Source organism: Myiozetetes cayanensis, unplaced genomic scaffold (assembly GCF_022539395.1).
Source record: "Myiozetetes cayanensis isolate MyiCay16 unplaced genomic scaffold, myiCay2020 scf3, whole genome shotgun sequence".
Lineage (NCBI taxonomy): Eukaryota > Metazoa > Chordata > Aves > Passeriformes > Tyrannidae > Myiozetetes > Myiozetetes cayanensis.
Window position 1 is genome coordinate 24035953 of NW_026087521.1, and position 24364 is coordinate 24060316.

The following is a 24364-nucleotide window of genomic DNA, read 5'->3' on the forward strand; positions in this document are numbered from 1 at the left end:
TTTTCTTTATTTTTTTAAATATAATACCAAATGGTCTAACAGATAATGCATACAGATGCCATAAAGCATTTTTATTGCTAAATCTTAAAACAACATTGCTCTGTTTTGTTAAATTCTATAGATTTTTTTCCCTAAAAGAAGCCATGCCTAAATGCCTTTCTCCATAGCAAGATCATTTCAGGGCAATATACAGAAATTTCTTTACCTATATAGTTTAACTTTGTCAACATCTCTCTAAATAATTTCAAAATAAACTTTGCGGGACAGATTAATTCCTGAGGAAAGTCATCAGAAGTCTGTATAAAAAGACTTATATGAGAACATTTTCACCAGAGATGAATCTATCAGCCATTTCACAGTTGAAGTTTGATAGTAAGGCATCAGAGAGTGAAAAAAACTTAAGACAAAAGATACTGTCACTGTCTGATAGAACCTACATAAAAATGCTAGTGTTCCTTCAAACTCAATTCATTCCAATAATTACATAGTCATTAAAGGAACAATCTAAAGGGAAAAATACCTTCATGGAAGAGTTCATGTGAACAGTTATTTAAGCTACTTTTTAGAGTATCTAGATGAATGGTTTTTTTGCTGAATTTAGGACACTATTATCAGATCCTTGAAGTCATTTTACTTAATTACTTCTCTGCCAGGATCATTTTTACCCTAGATCTCTATATAAGGCTAGTTTAGAGGGAGAAATATTAATCTGGCAGATGTAGGAGAGCCATTTTCATAATTCTGTGCATGGTTTCACAGTGTATTTTTCTTACGTTATCCAGCACTAAATAGACAACTATTAATTTCCAGATAGCCTCTTGAGTAATGTGTCTGTAGGCTGCTGCCTGCCTTATTCCCAGTGGGAGCTCCTTAGTCTCAAACACAGATCAACACTCTTTCTGTGCTGCTGCTTAGCCAGGTGTGCTCTCATATTCCAAAAGAATATGTTCCTCTCACCCACCTTCCCCACTAAGCACCCTAACAACCCAGTTATAGACACATTTCTGCACTTTTATTCTCTCAGGAGCCTGATGCATATTCATTCCATGCAAAGTGGAACAATTTGCACAGAAATAATGGGATGCCTCACCCTTGTGCCTTAAAATAGCTGACCTTTTGTGATCAGCATATTCACCTCCATGTAGGAGATACCAGGTCAGATTCCCTCAGGCATCAAAAGGAATTTAACCCCAGCTTCCCAGTCTTGCTAGGTCAGGCGGGTTTTATGATACAAGCTTGTTCTTTGCTATATCTTTCTGGTTAGCTTGGCTTAGCTTGTGCCTACATGTAACTCTTTATCCCTTAAATAATACTGGTCATTTATGAAATAAGTATGACTGCATCTGCAATCTGAAGTCACGAGCAGTCAAGGACAGGTTGGATGGGGCTCTGAGCAACCTAATGTAGTGGGAGATTTCCCTTCCCACAGCAGGGGGGTTGGAACTATATGATCTTTAAGGTTCCTTCCAACCCAGGCCATTCTATGATTCTGTGATACAATGCTGTGTGCATAAAAACAGGAACTCTTTGTCACTTCCGTGTCTATATAGAAAAGAAGCAAACATGAGAAGAGCAAACAGTGAAGAGCAACCAGGCTGGTGAAGGGACTTGAGCACAAGCCCTATGAGGAGAGGCTGAGGGAGCTGGGGTTGTTTAGTCTGGAGAAGAGGAAGCTCAGGGGTGACCTCATCACTCTCTACAACTACCTGAGAGGAGGTTGTAGCCAGGCGGGGGTCGGTCTCTTCTCCCAGGCAATCAGCAGCAGGATGAGAGGGCATGGGCTTAAGCTCTGCCAGGGGAGGTTTAGGTTGGATATTAGAAAGAAGTTCTTTACAGAGAGAGTAAATGGAATTGGAATGGCATTGGAATGGCCTGCCCAGAGAGGTGGTGGATTCACTGTCCCTGGAGGTTTTTAAGATGAGGCTGGATGTGGCACTGAGCACCATGATCTAGTAATCACAGTGGGCTTGGATCAAGAGTTGGACTTGATGATCTCGGAGGTCTCTTCCAACCCAGTTAATTCTATGATTCTATGTTTAGCAATAGTGTTTCTTTTCATTTGTGGCCCACAAAAAAAGACTGTAGTAATTTCTTTGTGACTGCTTGTATAATATTATTAAATAATTTTGTGTTGCTTCTCTTGACTTACAGCTGAACAGGACCTCATGATTAAGGACTATATAGCTGACACCTTTCACAGTACCCCTTTAAAGAAGGGAGGTTAGGCAATATCAGCTACCGGTGGGACCCAGCAAAGAATAGGGGGCAAATCTCTATAGGAGAGGGAGTTTGTTCTTCATACCTGATTCAACTCACTTCAGACAAATAAAACAAGAAAGGTAGTTAAACCTATAACAATAAAAGAATCAGCAAAAATCAGACATGCAATACTTAATGTTACTATAGACTGGCTAAAACACAGACCTACAATGATTTCATTTCTTGAAAATTCCTACTCAATGCTTGATCTTTATCACTATTAAGATGACAGTTTGAGAAATCCAGAAGTCAGAATTACAATTGGAAAATTTGGGGAAAAAGAAGAGCAGATATATCATTTACACAAATAATGAAAAGGTCACTATTACAAATAATTATAAAGATAGGACTGTGAAACATGAAGAAGGGATGTGGTGCTCACCATCAGATCATGTGCATTGCCTTGTTTTGCCACACAAACTAAAAAGAGATTAGGGGCAGAACTTCCAATAGCAAAATGTATCCTTTAGATCTTATAAATAGTACATAAAACATCCTTGCATTGACAACACTATTAAAGGGTTCATAAGATGCTTTGTGACCCTTCTTGAAGAATAGTTTTTATTTATGCACGCAGAAGAGATGACTTATTTCTATGGTTTTTTTTAATGTTGATTTCTATTGGTGAAGAAGCAGCAGACAATGACTCCACTAAAAAAGCTAAAATCTGAAGGAGAAGTTCTAGGACACTTCTTTTTTAAGTTTGCTCCATGTAGAAACTGGCTAGTGTGGCACTCCATAGAAGGTGGGGAATGAGTATTTTCTTAAAAGAAAGGTGTCTAATGCTGAGTTAGTACAAACTTTAATTAGGTAGAAGATAAACTTTAATTTTACTTTGCCTTTTATGCAGCAAATAAATTCTTTTCTTAAATTATTTCCATGGATAATCCCCATGGTGAAATGATTTGAAGAAAAACAGAGCAGGGCTAAGCTTTCATCTTCCTTCTGGGAATACCCAAGCAGTACTCATGAGAGATATGGACAAACTGGCAGGGCAAGGGGTACTAGGAAACCTAAGCATAAAAGGATATGAAAGGTATGGCAGGAGAGAGAGAGAGAATTTTTAAGTGGAATACAAAATTATGCAGAAATCATGAGGGTTATATTCGCTCAAAGCTGAAAATTACTCATCCCTTTCAAATGCAAATGATGTAAAGATGTCTTCTATCTGAAAAGGTAAGGCTGCTCACTTACTAATGACACATAATATCAAATATATTTTAATTCAGACTATCTCAAGTCTGCTAGTCAGGAAATTGATCTAGGCAGCAACAAAAGTCATTAGAGATATTTACAGAGGTTTCAAAAATAGGCTGTACATTTTTACCAGAAGTCTGTATTCGAGAAGGTGGTAGCTAGAATTAACTTCAATTTCCTTGGTGACAGTAATGGCTGAATGAAAGTTTTCCTGTAGTGTGGTAAAGCTGGTGCTATGGAGCATCCTTGCAAAAAGTTATTCCTTTTAACCCAGAACTCAAGAGAGTTTAGATTTTAAATGAAGCAAAGTTCCACTGCAGTTTCTTACAGTGAAATGTTAAGTGAGGTGTTTGGGGGTTTATTTGCATGTAAAAGGATTGACTTACACTTGAGGAGGAGAGGGTAAATTGGGGTAACAATCTAATGAAAAGAAAATTTACAAAAAGTGAAAGTTTAAAAATTCAGTGTCTGACTTTATTTGGCACATTCTCCAGTGAGTCCCAAGTTTAATTCTCTCTGGCTGGAAAATTATTAAACCACACAAGTTCCTGTTGGGATACATTCAGGAGGGTATCTAAATAGCTAGTCTACAGAATTGTTTGCAGTTGTCAAAATGTTCAAATGAGCTACAGAGTCAGAACTGAAGTATAACAACTTGCTTACTCCACAGAGTTGTATTATTGTTCCCTATGGTACTTCATGCATATCAGGAGATTCTTTTGTTATAATAGGGTCTCCGTTCCTCAACAGTCAAAAATAACTGGGAGGCTACACTGTGCAAACGTGTCCCTGCTGTGTCATGGCTGCACTCCTACCTTCGAGCCAGCCCTCCACCTCCACTCTCTGCTGTCACCTGCAGCGTGGCTGTCCTCAGCTTCGGCAGAACTCATGCTGGCAAACAGATACATGCATGTCAGGTTTTTCCAAGATCTTTCTTCTCAAAGGTTTCATCAAGCTTGCCAAAATTGCTCTGAGTTGACAAAATTTCAATGACTTAAAAAAACTGTCAGCAGATATAAGAGATCAGTGTTAAGACCAGGCACGTGTGGATCTTGTCCTCTGTAATGGATCTTGTTAGGATAAGAACATTCAAAGGAGGTTTTGGTAATAACACATAGGTACTTGCTGCTGCATCCATTTTCCAAGAAACCACAGGCTGGAGGAAGGGTTGGGGGAAGAGAACACTTTTTCAAGAGGAGCGATGTGCTGCCCAGCATTATTCCTGTCAGTCTTCTGTACTCCCACTGGCCACAAATCCTCTAGCTCAGAAATTTTAAAGTCTGATCAAAAGCCTGCTGAGGTCAGAGGCAGTCTTTTCCTTTTGAGAGGCTGAATGATAACTTTTAGCACATCAGTGATATTTTTGTGCAGTTAAAATATTCATATATTTTGCTAAGTACATTTCAGAGGTAGATCATCAACTTGTGAATCTATAACCAAGACAAGCTCAATGCTAATAACACTGTGAAAAATTTATTTCCTTTTATGCTTGTCGGGGGGGGTCCTAATATTTGTCTACTATGAAGCAAGTCATTGTCACTCAGTGCCACGTGTGTAGGATATAGAGAGAATTCAGACTTGTTTGCCTCCCTCAGTGAGACTGAGTCATGGAAGAAAAGGTTCCCTTCAGATCTTGCAATATCATTCATTATTTAACACAATCCCATATTTTGTTTTGTAACAAAAAAGGTCTTTAAAAGCTTTGAGTAAAGGTAATCTCCATTTGTGTATGGAAAGGTGTGGAAAACCATTTGGCAGACTGTGACTAATGCTGAGGGAAGTTGTTTTTGTTATTGTGTTTAAAGAGGATTATGCAGAAAAACTCTTTGATTTTAGCAATCGGGAAATTTTAAAAGAAGCAGTCTGATCATGGCAGCTCTGTGTCTCTCTGGAGTTACAATATTCAACAGTAAGACAGGCGTTGCTATGGTAATTAAGCATTTTTCAAGGTTTTGGGTTTTTTTCAGATTTCTTCAGTTATTAATAATTTTCCTAAAACGGTTTGGAAAAATACTGGTACATGAAAATATCACTTATTCCTAATAAACAGACCAGTTAAAGTCTAATCCTTGTCTTTTAAAACTCTGTGGCAAATCTCCCACTGACTCTTATGGAAACATGACTCAGCCTTAAGTATTTGACCATTTCTGTATTATTTCCTTCAAGTATATATTTTTTAATGAGAAATATTGGAAATGCCATGGTTTCTGACACACTCATTCCATCAAGGCTTTCGCAGGCAAGTGTTTCTGGCAGCACAGTCCAGCTAACTTGTGAAGCCCCAAGGCCCATTTCACCCCTCCTGCTGATGCAGAGTTGTCCTTTGAGGCACCACAGCACCAGCACGGCCGTTCTCAGCACACCGTGTCTGTGAGGCTGTGAAACCACGACTTCTTGTAGGAACAAGACAACAACTTCACAAGAGGCAAAAAATAAGAGGTTATCATAGAATCATAGAATCATAGAATCATAGAACAGTAGGTTGGAAGGGACCTCAGGGATCATCTGGTCCAACCTTTCTTGTTGAAAGTACCGCCTAAAGAAGGTGGCCCTGTCAGCTGAATCTTAAAAGTGTCCAATTTTGAGGAGTCCACCACTGTAGATATCCCTGGGAGATTATTCCAGTGGCTGATTTTTTCTCATTTTTATAGGCAAAATGATGCTGTCGCCTGGGAGCTTTCACCATTGACATTCGCTCCTGAGCCACCCCTGCCTCAGGGTGTCTTAGCCCCATTAACTCATTGGCAGGATGCAACGGAAAAATCCCTTTACAAGGAGATCCTGGAGGCAGCTCCCACACTGGAACTGAAGGCTATGTGACCCATCTCTGCAGTGTCCAAAGCTAAGGTGTCTGTTCCTGGGGGAACCCAGAGATCCCAGAGGCTGCCCAGGCACCACCAGGCAGCTCTGGGTAAGGAGATTCCTGCCTGTGCTTAGCTCAGATTGTCCTTTTCAGATACACCAATCTCTTCTTTACTTGGCAATTGCCCTGACAGTTAGGATATTGTATAAACAGTGATAAGTCACTGCTGCCACTGCTATTAACAGCAGTTGCTGTTGCCATTTTATTAAATTCAGTGTGTGCAGTATGTGCAGAAAAGGCCTCCAGATGGGTCTCCTAACAGGCGTGAGTATTTTGTAAATCTTAAGATGGAGATGGAATCTTAGGGTGGAGATGAGGTTGTACATAATGTTCAGGTCAAGCAAAAAAGTAATATCTCTGGTCACTTGTGATAACACAACATTTGGCACCCCAGTAAGTTTTCTGGATAAGGCTTAGGTACAGACAGACTTTCAGGCATCAGAGGAGTGGGGGCAATATTTTTTCTTTTTGAATCACTGTCTTGAACCTTTATATCTTCTGCTTCAACAGTGTTTTAGACTTCCAAATGGGTTTTTTGGAACTTGTCCTTAAGGAATTATGAGATGGACTGTCATCTCAGTTTTGCCAAATATGTAGTGTCTATGTCCTGTGTACAGTACTGGAATCTTTATTAAACTTCTGCAGTAAGGTGAGACCAGTATAGACAAAGCTTTCAGTCTTATTTAATTGGGAAATCTACCTCTTTATTAAGAGCTCAGAGAAAGAAAACAGATGTTTTGGTACAAGATCATTCTTCAAGTTGAAAGAAATCTCTTTTCTTTTTCTGTGATAGTCACAAGATCTGGAGCACATCATCCTTGAAGAGACTTCAGCCGAACATGATCTTTCCAGGATGTCTTATTTAACCAGAACAAAAATGATTCCTTGACACACTATTAATTCTAGTCTTGCATTTTCAGCACTTTGGTTTTTAACACCAGGTTCCTGCAGTATATCCATCCTTTTGCTGAAACAGCCTGTACAGGTAAGGTGTGTGAGTACCAGCATAGGTCTTCTCAGCTTCTCCTCTCTTCTTCCAGAATAGTTTACAGTAATTGATGCACTGTGCCTTACAGTATATCTCCTCATTAGTTTACTCAGCAGTTAAGGATCTACATCTTTAATTGCCTACAGATTTCACAGAATATTCTGAGTTGGAAGGGACCCACAAGGATCATCAACTGATGGGCTGAAACCAATATGAGAAGTGTAGCATAATTTGCCAACAATGTCAGGTCAGCAGTAGGTTGTTGACTAGTGGTAACATTGACCAATTCAGTTAAAGTTTAAGTCAGTTCCTGACAAGGCCTTTCACTGAAAGTCTTCACTGCAAGCAGTTAAGGTTTGCAAGAATGAAGCAATGGATATAATATGTGATGGTGAACAAAAGATCTAGAACAAAAGGTAGATTACTTGCCAGCTTAGACTTGATAGTAGCTTCTGGAGATTTTTACCAAAGTAAATTGTAATTCTCAAGGTAGCTTCCTAAATTGTACAAAGGATGTGATAAGATGGTTTCTGAATGAGAAGGATTTGCTCAGACCCTAACTGGCAGTAATATTTTTTCAATATTTTAGTTTCTTGACCAAGTGTTGCTCAGATTTTGGACAAATCTTGCTCCTTCAGGAAGGATTTGCCACAGTGACCATGTCTTGGTGTCGCTTGGCAGGTGTAACAAGGTGATTTTTGAGAGTATTCCTGAAAACAGAGCTCAGTGAGCAGAAGGAACCCATTGACCCTTGAGCATGTATGCCCAGTTTTTCCAGCCCAATAAACACCTTGGAAATTCCTGGGCTCTTTTGAATGCTGTGGCTTGAGATTTGACCTTAGTCAGCTTCTGATCAAGGACTAATTTTTCATTTACACAACAGTTCATCAACTTTCATTTAAGGCCTTTGACCTTTACATTTACTGTCCCATTTTGGTATCAAAGTTGTTCACTCACCATTCTTGTGGTGTTTAGGAATCCCTTCTTAGGTCAGTAGTTTCTGATCAATTAGAAAAGCTTGCAATGAGCCAAAACAGGTTTGCAGGAATTTTCTGAGGATGAATGACAAGAGCCCTAATGTGACTGTTAAACAGAACTAAGTGTCCAATGACTCCCTTAGGCATCAGTTGTAAGTACATGTACTGGAAGAGGTATGTCATCGGGGTCAGACTGAACCCCTCTCGACATAGGTGTTCAGAGGAACATATTTTTTTGATGAAAACTGCTACAGGTGAGATTCCTCACATGGATAGCTGTAGATTTCTCCACATTAGATACATGGAGCATATTGCTGAGGACAAATTGGTCATTTTTAGGAAACTCTGTGGCCTGATGACAATGTCTATTATTTAATGATAGCATCAAATAATAACATAATCATTGTCACTTGGTTTAGCAGGACTTTGCCAAATCTCTTGCTGCTCTGGGTGCTGCTAACTTTCAAACCTGCTGTAACTGTGTTCATAGGTATCAAACTAACAATTTAGGAGCATTTAAGAAGGAAATTGTGCTGGTTTAAAAGTAAACCAGTGGGAGAAGTGAACCCAACTCAAAAGAGATTACAAGTCAGAGTTCCTATTTACTGAAAAGATTACAATACATACAATGATACAGCGAAAACTGGTTTTAACCCACAAAGACAGATGTACAACCCAGCACCCTGGGACAAGAACAGAACAGTGTTCATTAACCCCTGTTCTGATCATCATTTCTCACTTGTTTCAGTTAGAAGCAGCGTTAAAAAAAAATGGTACTGGGGTTGTTACCCTATAAGCAGAAACAATGGATCCTAAGGCCCTGCTTTTTACTCAGCTCTTTCACTGATAATGTAAAACTTACTGTTACCAGAGCTTCCACTATTGCCCCATGCTAATGCTAAACCGTATAGCACATTTATTGTGTTAAAGACACTTTACTTAGACCTGCTTAATGTACTGTGTCTTTATGCAGGGGCTGCTTCTTGCAAGAGGACAGGATGGTTGCTAACAGGGGATGGGATGGTCTGGAATTTATTTATCTATTTAAAAAGAAAACAAGATGTTTCCATATAACCATAACAGAGAAGGAAGACTCCACTTAATAAATTAATTAACTCTACTTATACTTCATTCAAACAAAATATACTGAACATGCTGATGGTGTTGCACAACATTTAGCTTGTACAGTCCGAACTTTTTGTAGACCTTGTGCGGGGCTCTGGCATTTCCTTTCTTGTGATTTTTAATAGCTTCCAGTGCATGCATATTGGAGCACTTAAAAAGTCCTGCACCTTATATTTGTTATTCTTTATTTCACTTCAGGGTCAAGCACTTTCTACAGGGGCCTTCTGCATTATCCAAAGGACAAGTTGTTTAATGCCTCTCTTCATGTACATGAGTGTATCTTTGTTAGTGAAATGTGGCAGATGCTTAAGGATGTTCCAGGGTGCAGCTGGGTGTTAATCAGGATGAGAATTAGGAAAGTGTTTAGGGACAGCTGCCCCACTGCTATTGGAATGACCAATGAATCACAGAATCACAGAATGGTGGAGGTGGGAAGGGACCCCTGGAGATCAAGGTCACCTAGAGCAGGTAAATCAATGTCTGCAGTAGCTCAGGCCTTGAGCCCCGTGGAAATGCAACAAAATGGGCAAACATTGGGCTGTCAAATCTCCCAGATACTTTCCTGACCATAAATACTCAAACAAATAAATATTATTAATAATATAAATAATAGTGTGTCTGTTATGGAACCTGATCTTTTCTCAGTTGAAGGCCTGACATGCTAGAGCTACAGCCCCTTAGTGCTCTACTGTTTAGGCTGTGTAAAGCTGTCTTTCTAAAACATTATTATAGTCAATGCATCAGACATCCTTTTTGCTGCTGCTAGCTTACCTTGCCAGCTGCATTATTTTTGGTGAAGTCCACTGCATAATGTATTGCCTCTGAAGTGTAGAAACACCAGACTGTGGGACAAAATGAGGAAAATAGTTTCTGATTAGCTAAAAATTCAGGTTTCAATCATGTCACATCATGTAATGACAGGTAAAAAGTTTCTGTATCAGAATTATTGATTTCCATGGCTGGTGGTATTTTATATCAACTACTTGACTTCTGGAAAGAATAATTGCAAGAAAAGGTAGATATACTTACACTTAATCTTATTCCCAACCCAAGTTTGAGATCTGAACTGAAAATTATAGACAGGCATAGGTTTATTTCTCTTTAAAAATCTCTAAATATTTTTATTTAGATATACGCTCTGTATCTCTAAATCAGTCTCACAGAAACACTCTGAATGTCATGTCAAAAATTGAGAACAGTGATCCTGAGTTATATTTGTATCTGTACCTTGAGCTACTTACGACTTATCGTAATTCCTGAAAGGCTAAGGCCTAGAGACATGATTTGTTTCTAATGGTAACACTATGACTATATGTTGCATCAATACTCATACACAGACATGAAGAATTAGTAAATGGTGGACCAAAATAAACATATAACAGTTCTTTATTAAGAGAGAGAACTCTCTGGATTGTGATAGGCAAGGAAGAGTCAGAAACCCCCAGACGTGTTTCAGGCAACAGGACTGCTTGTGAGAAGGTCTAAGAAGTAAAAATACATTGAACTGCTGATGCTGGCTCAAATGTCAGCTAAATTAGAGAAACAGAGATAGATAGATAGAAGATGGCCAAAATAAAACACATTAAGTGAAATTCATGAAATTCAAGGAAGATAGTCCAGTCTGCAGGATGGGAGCAGAAGTAAGAGAAACAGGTATCAGAGTTAGAAAGGAAGGTCTTATGATGGGAGAGAAGGACAAATGAACCAAGGCTGAAGAGTGAAGCTTGCTTAATCACTGATGTATCAGCACATTAGTAGGAGAGAGAAACAAAAGATGAGAGGAGAACAGGTGAGAAATCATTAAAAATAATGTCTGAGAAATTACAGAGAGATCAAGCACAGAAGGAGTAAATGGAAATATGAAGCTGCATTAGAGACAGGAGTAAGAGAACAATTGCCAGTGCAGGCCAAATACAAGAACAAGAGTGAACAAGAGTGTTGAACTGGGGCTACTTTTTCTAGGGTAGCTTCTCTTAGCTATATAGAGTTGTATCGTGAATATTTTCCATTTTTATGGAAGGGGACATCCAGTGCTTAGCTTGTCACACTCTCTTTTTTATCCTTCTATCACTTCCAGAGGTATTGTGTTTGTCCTCTGGAAATCATCCTTCTCCTGTAAGATGTTATGCAGCACAGTTTTCTCAGTGCCTGATAAAGAGCTGAAATAAGCTATTTCAGACTAAGGTATTTTTAGTGCCTCACCAGTCACTGCTGTTACAGGCTTTTATGGCTCAGCATGAATTCCCTGCGGGTAGATACTAAAAGCCTAATCCAAAATTGCTTAAAGACAACTAAAAGAAGTAACATAATATTTGCAAGCAGATCTACAATTCCTTTGCCCTGCAGGAATGTGATCAGAAGCCTAAGCTAAAAATACGATTGTTGAATATGCTCATCTTAGCCCTTTGAGAGGAAAAAGAAAGAAAGCAAAGTATAAAAATAGATATAAAATACTTAAAACAAGAAATATGGGGGATTAGAGCTCTTGTTGCCTAGTATAAAGTATAGCAGAAGGATGTCAGGTGCTACTACATGTATCTCCATTGCTTGATAGTTTATAAATGACCATTTCTTTTCAGGTAGCAAATCTAATGATTTGGAAGTTTTAGTCTTAATTTTTGTCTTGGGTCACATTTGGGCAGTTAATAGCATCAGAAAAAAATCACCTTAAATCTAGAAATGTCCAGGTGCAGCTGATCTAATTTAAACAGGAACTATGTGACTAGACACAAAGTCATCTCCTTTTTATTCATCAAACAGCTGTTTTATTGAAACTTTCCTGCTACCAGCTGTGTGATAACTCTTCCAGAACATATCAGGTTCCTTATGAACAAAACTGTTCACCCCAGCTTTTTAACTCATCAAACCATGGCACCTCCACTAGCAAAAGAGCACAGACAAATGTGGATCCCTGCTTCAGACTCCTTTCACATCCCACCACCCACATCTACTTTCAGTGGTAGGTTCTTGGCCATGGAACACCTGCTGGGGTCTGGCACAGCGATGCTCCCTGAAACAAATCAAAGATCATTTTTCCCTTTAAAGTACACATGCTAAGTCTATCACTCAGCCTTAGTGTATATGTTAGAGGGGTGATCAAGAGCTTCCTTACGAAATTAATTTCAAATGAGAAATTACAGGTTTTTTGGAAAAGAGCTCCTCAAGCCAACTATTCTGTCAGTTAACCTTATCTCTGGTTATCTTTAAAGCCTCTGCTTGTTTCTGGTGAGCTAGAGGTGGGCTGGGGTTTCTACCACAGGGAATAGGTGCCAGTATCTGAACAGTACATAACTCAAGTTGCCACCAGAGTTAAGGTTCCTGGCTCTCTCGACTGGCTGTCTCTGCAAATCTCATCCCAAATGTTGGCTTTCCTGGTGGCAGTAGCCTCTTGTTCATTAGGAGAGTAGATTGCTGGTTAACTGGGTATCTGCTGCCGAGGGTCTCCACATCAGCCCACTGAAGGAGAGAGCAGCAGTCGCTCAATCGGTCTCTCTTCCTGGTAGTCAGCAGATTTCAGGGTTTCTCCCTCATGGTCTCTAGACATCTCTTTCTACAGAGCAGGCTTTCAGCTCTGTGGGACCCTGCCTGCAAAGCAGGCAGCCAGAGGAGATAGGCAGCCCAGGAAACAAGCTGAAAAATGTCCACATCCTTCCAAAGCAGAATTTTTTCAGGCTTATCCCTCCCACAAAAATGTTCTGATTGTTAGCTTTTGGGTCCCAGCTTAGCACAGCTTTGCTTTTCTTTCAAAAATAAAGCAAGCTGGAACAAAAGACAGTCTTCTGACCAGCTCTGGTTATTTTATTTCCCTCTTTGGGCTATGCCTGGATACTTGCCAGGCTACTCTGACTGGGGAGCCAGAAGCATTAGGCTCTCTTGGAAACTAAGGCTAAGATTTCCATCTCTGAATGGAAAACTAACCCATGGAGAATTAAAATGACCTCTCTGGATCACAGTGAAAGCTTGGACTACTGGCTCTATAGTTCTACAAGAAAGGAGAAGGCTAAGCTGGGCAGTATTTGATGGGTGGCATAAAGCTGTTTTGGCCACACTCTTCCTTAGCTGATCTAATGATGTTTGGAACAGATAATTACTTCAGCTATTGTCATGAGTACAGGTACTGCAATCCATGCTCATAACCTCACAGAGGGAAGGAGCGAGTGAGAAACAGTGAGACATTTAAATAGCAGAGCTGTAATTGATTATTGTCAATATGCAGGCAAAACCCATGTTAGTGGAGCTCACTGATAATATTCAGCAACAGTAGCAATTCAGGGGACATCTAATAAGCTTTACACCCTTATAAAACTCATGCTGACACTGTAGAGGTTTTTTGGGTGTTTTATTATTATTATTTTTTTAATTGTTGTATTTGGCTTTGTTTGGTTTGGGGTTTGGGTTTTAGTGGGGTTTTTTGTCGTTTTTGAATTTGGAAAAATTATTTAATTATTATATGATTATAATTATTACGTGATGTGTATCATAAGGAGATGTTTAGATGCTAAATGTTTAATATTGCTCTTAGGTTTGTCATGTAAGGAAAAATTACATACATGTAGCTACATATTAATAAGATTAACCAAAACATATTACATGACACATATGTATTGCTTTTTTTCTGAAGTTTGCACTTCTTATGATTTTTTAAACTTGAAGACCTTAAAATTGTGATGAACACATTTCTTATATTTTATTTTTCATAGTAAGTGTTTTTCATAAATATAGAATGAAAATGTTTGTAGTAGCTCTTCAAAGATCACACTTCAAAAATGGAAAAAAAGTTTGAGAAAGTGTTTTGATGAGTCCATTGGCTGTAAAATGCTTTATTTGACCAAGTAGAGAGGAAATCTAATATTGTAAAAAAAAAAGCAAATTACAATATATAAAAATCCTTGTTGTGGAAATTTAATAAATATAGCGAGTAAGCAATCTTCAGTGAGCTTTGTCAAATATTTAAGTTTTTGCCACATTAAATATTGATGCCAGTATTGCAAAACATGTATAGAAGAAACTGATAAAAAATCTGATAAAAAATAGTTGTCAAGCATGTTCCATCCACTTTCTAGATGGTTCATAAAATCAGCAATCTCTCCCTCATTTTGGTAGAAGATCACACTGGACATCTTTTAAGAGACATCTATTGAGATATTGCTTATAAAATATCCTCTAATTTTATTTTGGTGACTGATTAGCGATTCCAAAGTATTCGACATTACATTAAACAAAAGTTATCAGATGAAAATAAGTATGCTTTGTGAGGCATTAATTTCTGCTACTCATTATTTTCATGATTATGAATTTGAAAAATTTAGGAACTTCCAGTGAGTCACCCACTTTTTAGTGTAAAATAGGCAAGGTTCAACTGTGCTTGAAAAATTAATTACTTTTGTACTTGAATAAACTTGAGAGAAGATAATAAAATACCAGTCTGCATGTAATTCTTTTAGTATTAATTCAGACTTTGCAGTTGTTTAAAAAGCTTTGATTTTTCACAGTCAAGTCTTTCCACTCGACCCTAAAGTGAAAAGTACAATCTTGTGTTTCTCATAGAACATAGCAGTGCATCTCAAGATTGGATAGGAGAAGAAGCAGGCTTACTCCTCAGCCATCTTATTTGTATAGATAATAATGCTGCCTTCCTGATCTGACGGTGGGTTTTTTTTTTTCTCCATGTGAAATATTTGGCAAGAAGCGGAAGCAGTCAAGAAGAGTTACAAAGAGAAAAACTGCTGTCCTGTGCCTTCCCCTACCCTGCTGAGAAGCAGCTCTGGCCACATGCTGACCTCTCCCTTGTTGCCCCTCAGGAGGCAGCCACCACCCTCCTGTGGGCTCCTGGCAGCAGTGCATCACCTTCTCCCTTGCACCTCGCATCACCTCCTTAGCCCCTACTTACATTCATGACATGAATAGCTTGTGAAATGTCTGTGCTGATGCACTACATGCACAGATAAGAGACAAAACAGCTGCCCTCCCAAGCCCATAAATCCACTAGTCTGATAAAATCAGACTTCTTTTTCTCATCTTAGAAATTTGCTCTCATCTCTAATTATACATAATAATTCAGTGAAGTCACTGGCATAATTTGCCATCTGTGTACTTTCATACATGTGAAATGAATACTAGGAAAGGTTACACAGGCTGATGCTTCTAATGCTCATGAAGGAGTGATGGGGACTAATTCTAAGGGCTAGATTTGAGCTGAAATTCCTTTTGGAAATGAAATGTGATTTTTCTTTTTGGCTTTGACAATTATGAAAGGACTAGACAGTATGACAGCGGAGCCTGATGGCTGGTGGAAAAGCAAGGGTGGGACCAAAAGGCTTGCAATTTGTTCCTGGGGAAAAGACAATTGTGTTTTTCATACTTGTTGCTCAAGTTTTGATTTACTCCTTGACACCTTCCATTATTAATGAAATAAAGGACAGTGTTTCAAAAATGCAGCTTCAAAAATGCAACTTCAAAAAGCTGCTTCTCTGAGAAACTCCAGTAACAGACCTTACTACCTATTATGCCTTTTTTCAAGCTTTTCTAAAAATTTAAAATTAATACGAACATGGTGAACAGAGAGGGGAGAATCCTCATCCTTATTTCAAAAGGCTTCATTGTAATAAGAAATCACTGCACAAGGCTGCAGGCTCAGAAAGGTTATAATGAAATAGAGATACTTTTCTTGTGAGATAATACGTGATGAATACAAATAGTGGACAATTACATCCTTTACAAAACCAGTCATTAGATCCCTGTTAAAAACACAAGTATTCTCTTGGCAAAAAAACCAACCAACCAACCAACCAAAAAACTTGCACAAGAGACCCATTTCTCCTTTAACATATAGAACAAGATTGCTCAAGTGTAGAGATATGAGCAGTTGAGGTGGCTGTCATAGTTCTGCAGCAGAATGAAGATAAATTTTTGAAGAGCTGCTGCTTCGCATCCTCTGTTTGCAGTTTGCTTGTCTGCACTCCCAGGACCCTAGCTCAACTCTGCCAAAGGTTCAGAGGGTTTTTCTTCTAGCAAGAAAGCTTTCCAAAATGTTATTAAATGGCATGAGAAATGGTGGCCAGGAAAAAATTGCTGCTATAAAGCAGGAGGCACACTGGTGTAATGCACCAAAAGGGATGTCTGCTTTTTGGCCTGCATTTATCGTGATCTCTCAAAGGTTATGTATTCATTACGTATATTCAGATCTCTGTACACATTTACTATATCTCACTCTTCTTTGAACTTTGAAGTCAAAAAGACATTTTGATATTGAAGTCCAGCCAATGGGGAGGCTGAACCCATGCTCAGACACACACAAACATACAAGCCAGCTTCAACACATAGAAACAATGCCTTACCAGCATCCACATAAACACACAGCACTCACAAAGAGCACAGGCTGGCCAGCACTGTTCCTGCTCTCCAGTTGATTAGTATTTAGGTCCACTAGTGGAAAATATGTGCATGTTTGTATATATATTTTTTATGTGGGTATATATATATAAAGACACCTGGATCATTCCGGTAGCAGGTCACAGATTTCCTTGTCTCCCCAGCTACTGGTACCCAGATGAACTAGGTACAGTTTCACATTCCTGCTCTTGTTGCTGATACACCCATCTCTTACCTTACTTGCCTTCAAGTCCATCTTGAACCTCACTAGCATCCACATATTTCTACTAAGAATAGAAGATCATTATAAATAGGATTTAACCAGAGTATTGATTGGACTGTGGGTACAGAGCTACATTGGGAATTGCACTGACCAACAACCTGTTTACATGTAACCAGTTCCTTTTGTCCCCATTTATCTCTATTTTTCCTTACTTGTTCCTCCCCAATCTATGTCAAAACCTTCTTTTCTTTTACCTTTGTTTCATCTCCTAAATGTCCCATAACTCTCATACACGCCCACAGCCTCCTTAAAATCTGACATAGTAAGTTGCATACAACCCCCAAATGCCCTTCCCAGTGTCCTGTAGTGAGTCCTGTGCCCTTGTAGGCAATAACCACTGGCAGTCTGCAAGGTCTTCTGGGCCAGGAGACAACTTCTTCAGTTAACTCATCTTGGTGGGTTTCACACCAGACATGGTGGGTGAATGCTTCTCCTTGGATAGTTTTCAGAGCAGCCAATTCAGCATGTGTCGTTTTCCTGGTTTTTGCATTTCTAGGGTGCTTCTGCTTCGTTGTTCATCTGCTCTTTGCCAGACCTGTGTGATTCTGGGGATTAGCCTTTAATCACATAACTAACAACCATCTTGTCTCTGTGCCAGAAAAGCCTGGAGCATCTCATTATGAACTGGATGTGAAGATGATAGCAATCCCACAGTGCTGCAGGAAGATGTGCAGAACCTGAGAGTGCTGCTCTTCTTTATAAATTTGTTTTGAGATTATGCCCAAGTACAGTGCTGGGGAATATTATACTTCTGATTATTCCTCAGAGATGTAATATGGGGTGAAAATGACTGAGTGTGTGTAATGTGTGTCATTATCCTAGCAGGTCCTGGTACAAACTTGGGTTAGAGGAGATGGCCTACCCAAATTCCAGATTGGATTAAAATATTATGCCAATGAAATAACTTCTGTTGTCCTATTGGTAAAAACAATTACCTCCCCTTTTTTAAATGCTAGCACAGCAATTTATTAACTATCTCTCACATTTTACACATGCTGATGGGATACTGTAGGTGAAGCCAGGGTCTCCATCACCTTCCTGAGAGGTAGTTGAGGAGCCCAATCAGGCAAGGTTCTGCTGGATGAACAGGACTGTGCTGGTTAGAGGCCACCTCCTGTAGCTTAAAGCTATCCCTCAGAAGGCCGTCACAGTAATGCCACTGTGATGTGCTTGGCAAAATGCTGAGTCACGAGCTCTCCTCAGAAAACAGCAGGGGTGATGAAAGAAGAGCACAGGAAAACGCCGCTGTCTTTCCTGAGGCAGAAGCAGTTATATGCATTCTTGAATAAATCCCTTCTATTTGGGTACCACCACTATATTTGTCCCTATACAAAGCTGCCATAAAACCTTTTACTAATGGAAAAATACCACATTGACAGGATGGTTTTTTCCATGCTAATGTGGAATACTGGGGTATGAAAGCAAATTATTAGTTAGAAATTTGTGAGACAGAAGTGACAGTGTTCTTCTTAGGCAATAAGCAAAAAATGGAGCTTGTAATTCAGAATGGGTTTTCAAAAGATATTTTGGCAATCATTTTAAAACTGAGTACTTTTAGTGACTCACTTGAAGTTAGATCAGAGACATTGAGAAAATTTGTTCTTAAAACACTAAACAACTTGGCTAGGAGAGACCTTGCTTCCTAAGAAGCACTACAGAATTTAGTATTTTGAGATTGTGGGTTTGTTATAAACTTCTTTTTATCTTGGGCAAATGTGCCTGCCCACAGAAGGGGAGTTCCAACTAGATGATCTTTAATGTCCCTTCTAACTCAAATCATGCTCAGATTCTATGATTTATATTGTAAATTTTTATATACTTATTACAGTATATATTTCCTCTGTTTCAACATAGTTTTAAACAATGTAGACTCCAACTCTTTAATATAAGTGTGAGCCATTTCAAGTATTTTTTTTTTCATAAAAACCCCCACATCTTGACCAAGGGACATTACAAAAGTATACGGCCAGTGTTTGTGGATCTTTGAGTGTCCTTTGGCTATAGAGGAAATGGCTTTTGACTACCTGCACAACAGTTTGTGTTAAGGCTGGGCTTGGCCTAGCTCCTGGCAATCCTGGTACACTGTAGGTACATCAGAATGACCATGCTGGACTGCAAGCACATACTCGCACACACTAAAGTAGGAAAGGGCAATTCAGGGCTCTGACCAGAGAGGTAAGCCCAGGTCTGATCTACTCTTCTGCCAGTACTTAGTATAGGTCGCTCTGTGAGAGAGGTTCAGCAGCTTGCACTGAAACAACATGTCATGGCAATCACTTCTGTTCTTTTGTGTGTGTCTTGCCCAGATTCAGGAACACAGTGTCTTAGAGGTTTTTTATTCTGCATTTCCTCTGCAATCAGCTCCACTCCAGACCACTCATTACTTTTTCCTTTAGAATCATAGAATAGTTTGCTTTGGAAGGGACCTTTAAAGATAATCCAGTCCAACTCCCTTGCAATGAGCAGAACATCTTCATCTAGACTGGTTGCTCAGAATCCCATCCAGCCTGACCTTGAAAGTATCCAGGGATGGGGCATCTTCCACCTCTCTGAACAACCTTGTTCCAGTGTTTTACCACCCTCATTGTAAAAAACTTCATCTTTGTACCTGGTCTAGATCAACCATCTTTTAGTTTAAAATCATTACTTCTTGCCTATTACAACAGGCTTGGGTAAGAAGTTTGTCCCCATCTTCCTTATAGGCCCCCTTTAAGTACTGAAAGGTCACAAATGCCACCTTCTTATTTTAGAATGTTACTTAACATCATGCCAGCTGGAGTTTAAAATATTTTTTTAGAAACTAGATCAAGAAACTACTGCACCTTGTGATGAATAAATTAAGACTGCAGAGCTGCCACTTTGCCACATGCATTGTCACCTAACTAAATGATTGCACAGATGCACCACCAGAGCTGAGCAAACAGTCTAAACACATTTCTATAATTATCTGAAAACCAAGTTCATGACACTTGTATTCACATCTAAATGAAGACAGGCTATTAAGTTGCACATTCAGTCTAGAGGGATGTTTGGCAATAAATTTCCAGTATTTGATGATGGCGATGAGAGCTTGCCATTTGCCTTCTACTGTGTTCTCTACTTCTGAGGCAAGCCCAGCAATGCATGAGTTACTCAACTAATGAAGTTCAAATAACCAGTCCTTTGTTACAAAACACTTACAGGCTCTGCACTTGGGAAACATTCTGCAAACCAATATGAAAATCATTTTGAATAATGATCATATCTGAGGATGTCATAATCTACCTGTACACGTTTCTCAAACAGAGAAAGAAATGAAAGGCAACCATTTATATATGATGGATTAAACAAGGAAAGTGTCAGGATTTAACTTGCCTGGTGATATGTATGTCTGTAAACTCTTAGGTATGTCTCTACTGCTGACTTTGTGCTCTGATAGGCTTGTGATGGATTAAATTTAAGTGGTTTTTCCTGTCCTTAAGGTAGGCATGTGTAATCTGCTTTCTGAATCAGCTCTTGGACTGATAGAGCTTCCAGAATAATGTACGAGGATAAATGAAAATGAGAACTTGTTTATCTTCATTGCTCAAAACTGAAACAGATGAGAAGCTCCTGCCTGGGGAACATTGATGGCCATGAGCGAGAGGGGCAGATGAGGGTAAAGTACTTTGAGTTGACCCTGCTGCCTTGAGTACGATTGAGGCCTTTTGCTTTCTCAGCTCTTGCCCTTGCTCTTCCACTCATCCACCCACAAAGCGTTTTCACTCAATTGTACAAATGTTTGTAGAACCTTGAGGTCAAGAATTGGTTTTATTTGGACTGATGATTCACCCAGCTAAGTCACAAAGCTGCTGATAACTCCCTGCCTGCCTTCCAACAACTCTGTACCCAGAAGGACAGGCAAGTTCACTGGGGAAATGGTATGGAGCAAAAATTCTCTTTATGGCTGTAGAAATAAGAGCAGACTATCAAGAACTGCCTTTTGGAAGGACATAGGGACTGAGAGGTGGAAATGATCCCGTTGAACCTTGTGTAACTGAAGAGCTCAGAACTGGATAGCCTCTTGACCACACAGTGTAGATCCCCATGGTCATGGACATTGTGTGCCTGAAGATCCCCCCTCCCTATGCAGAAGGGTCTCTAGTAGGTGCCTTTCTGATTGCCCTTCTGAGCAGGGTAGCCCACCTGGCTCCTGACATCTAGCCAAGGTGCCTTGGTGAGAAGTGTCATGCTCTCCTCTCCTGGTCTCCAAAGGCCAGTGTAGACATCTCCAGTTAATGATTCAGGTTTCAGGGGCACTGAATTTTCTTCTTGTAACATCTGCATTTAGTCAGTGACACAGGGACACTGAGCGGGTACTTTAGGTGCCACAGCTGGTGCCTAAACTTAGGTGACATTGAACTCTGACTGCTCTGTCCCTTCTAATCCCCAGCTGCCATTTGTCATGTCTTTACATATGTATAGCAGTCTTCTAAAGAAAACAGTGAGATACAAACTCAGACAAAAAAGAAATCAGGCTGAAAACCCTTTTGTAACTAACACTCCCACAGAGAGGTAAGAACAAAAGAAGAAAGACCAAGACAAAATATCTGCAAGTGGTGCCAGGGAGATGGAGGAGGGAGTCACATGTCTACTTTTCTATTGCCAAGCAACCAGGAAAAAACCGATATGATATGTCACTGCTATAAGGGATTTGGGCTTTTCAGCTTTTCTGTTTTTCTTTAGATATAAAGCTTGCAAAGTAGGAACACATTTTCAGGAAACTTGAAAGCTGTAGCATAGACCTACAGAAGAAATAGATAATTTAGGAAGGTATTTTTAAAAAACCTTGGTGTGAAAAGTTAAGAATATTATCTATTGGGCAAGAGAAAAGAGATGAATATACAAAAGTGGAAATTATCCAGGAACAGACAGACAATCCTTTGAGTTAATCATCAACAAAACCATCTACTAATATAATGCAGATTTCTCACCCATCAAACAGTGTTGGCAAGTGCCATTCCACCCTTTACAGTTCGGAAAAATCCCAGATTGCAATCACTGTAAGAGGAAGAGCTGCCTTGGGCCAAGATTGTGTTTGACCTCCTCTGCTTCTTTCTCTCTGTTTTTCATTAATAGATAGTGTTTGACAAGAGAATGAATTATCTGCATACATCTACAGAAGATGTAGAGGTTTTCTATTCATAGTGTGTTGTGTCACTGCATAATTTGTGGAGCACAATATGCTTTATTTATTACTCCTGAAACCTGGTCCTAGAGTATATATCAATAGATTTCTTTTGCATATCTGTGCAACATAAGAGGATTAAATGTATTTTTTTAGGACATATCTCCTGCTTGAACTATTCTTCAACCCTTCCAGTGAAAGAGACTGCTCAGACAGTATTTCCCAGACAGTATTCTTCCAGGTTCCACAGCCCCTCAGATATATTTTTTGTCCCGAAGTGTAACTTGAATCATCAATTGCAGCTTTGTAATTTCTACCACACAGGGCAGTTTATATCTCCGTCTTTGCAATGGTTATTATGTACTTCAAAAGCTGAACTTAATTTTCTTCCTTTTACCTCACATGTCAAAGTTTCTATCCACCTCATTATTCTTGTTGCTTGCCTTGAGTGGGAGCCCCTGGTGGTCTAGTGGTAAAGGCGCGGCGCTATCACCGCGGAGACCCGGGTTCGATTCCCGGTCAGGGCCACTCCCGGGCAGGTGGAGCTCGTTAACCCTTAAAGGCAACCCACCTACGTCCTAAGGACCTCGCTGCCACCGTCCAAGCTCGCTTGGCCCCGGTAGATGAACCTTAGGATTAAAGGGTAGGCTCAGTTCCGCGCACACTGTGTCTCACCTAAAAAATCCAATGCGCAGGCTGGAAGGTGTAAAGACCTTCCCCGGATCTTCGCTCGCGAAGACTGGCCATTATTTATTATTATGCCTTGAGTGAGACTACTTTCTTGAAGAGTAGGACCTGTTGCAAGACAGAGTTGAGCTGCCCAACTAAGGACCTTTCAAAGCAGAAGAGACAGATTACTCCTTGCTTTTTGCAGATTATGTGCTAGTTCCACATTCTCAGTGTGGTATTTGCCCACTTCTCAACAATGACATTTTTTTCTGGTATACATCTGCTGTGTATGACGAGTTATTAAATTACATCTTTAAACTGCAGAATATAACAGAAGGGCTGACTACCATGAAGAGTAACCCTCAGAGCTAACTTGAAGAACTTGGCATGGTAAGCATGAAGATTTGCAGAGTACATTGTGATTCTGAATGTCAGATGTGTGGTGGGAGAGAAAGTCAACCAAACGAAACAATGTTCAGCTTTGTTCTGCCTTTGATTGTGGTACTTTCAGCTATTAAGGCTACTTTTAACATCAAAAGTATTGATATAAGGTGAGGCAGGTTAAAAAATTAATCCATGTTTCTTATTTCAATGGATATTTAACAGGATATGAAGGCAAACAAAATCAATGTGCTTTAGAAGTGGCTTTTCAAGAACTCTTGGAATATGAATCCACCAAACAACTGTCCCTGATTTTTGTAAAACCTGAGGAGTGCTCACTATTTCTGTCTCACACTTTTCCTTATACTTCCATTTCTTTTTTGTTCTGCTCTCTTCCAAAGCAGCTCCACAGTTACTCTTACCGTCACCGTGCCATCACCCTCAAACCTTGCTATTGTGAAGATTTCTTTCCAATAAACACCCCAGCTGCTTTTATACTCTCTCTCCTGACCTTCTCCAGTCAAGCTTTCTCCTCTTCTCCAAACCATCCATACTACTGACTTTATAGTTGTTCAAGATCTCCCTCAACTTGCTCTCACACAACTCCAACACTCTGCCCAATCTTCACTGCTTTTGAGGCCATGGTACCATCTGCCACACTACTTGCCAGGTCTGATATTTGGATTCCCTGTCTCTACTCCTCTGCTAGAAGACAGATTCTGCTAAAATGACTGTGTCCACGCACTTTCTCTTGCTACAGCAACTCTGGGTAGCACCAACACTGGGTAGCAAAAAGCTAAATAAGATGTCAAATTGGTAGGAAGTAATTTTTCTACAGTATATATGACACTAAGATCTTAGGCTGGAAAATAGGAGGAGGATGCTTAGCTCTAGCTGTGGCATCATTCTTAGAAGCCTGAACACTACTAGAGTAAAGAAATTGATTCCCTGCCTGCACTTTTAAGGCTCAGTGTCTCTGAAAGTCATTCCAAACAGCCGTGTTTGCCTGAAAGTTCTACCCCTGCAGGCAAACAAAATGCTACTAAGTGTCAATATAACCAACCTCACGTGTGAGGATCTGAAGCTAAAACCAGAACCGGCCAGC

The 24364-nt window shown here is 39.6% G+C and overlaps 1 long non-coding RNA gene across 2 annotated transcripts in view; it reads right to left on the reverse strand.

Moving 5' to 3' along the window:
• The window catches only part of LOC126644444 (uncharacterized), a 62912-nt gene that overhangs the window by 29098 nt on the left and 9450 nt on the right, over positions 1 to 24364 (reverse strand). For both annotated transcript variants that reach the window (XR_007629931.1, XR_007629932.1), the window contains exon 2: positions 10181 to 10251. This is a non-coding gene — a long non-coding RNA (uncharacterized LOC126644444). The remainder of the gene's footprint in view (positions 1 to 10180; positions 10252 to 24364) is intronic.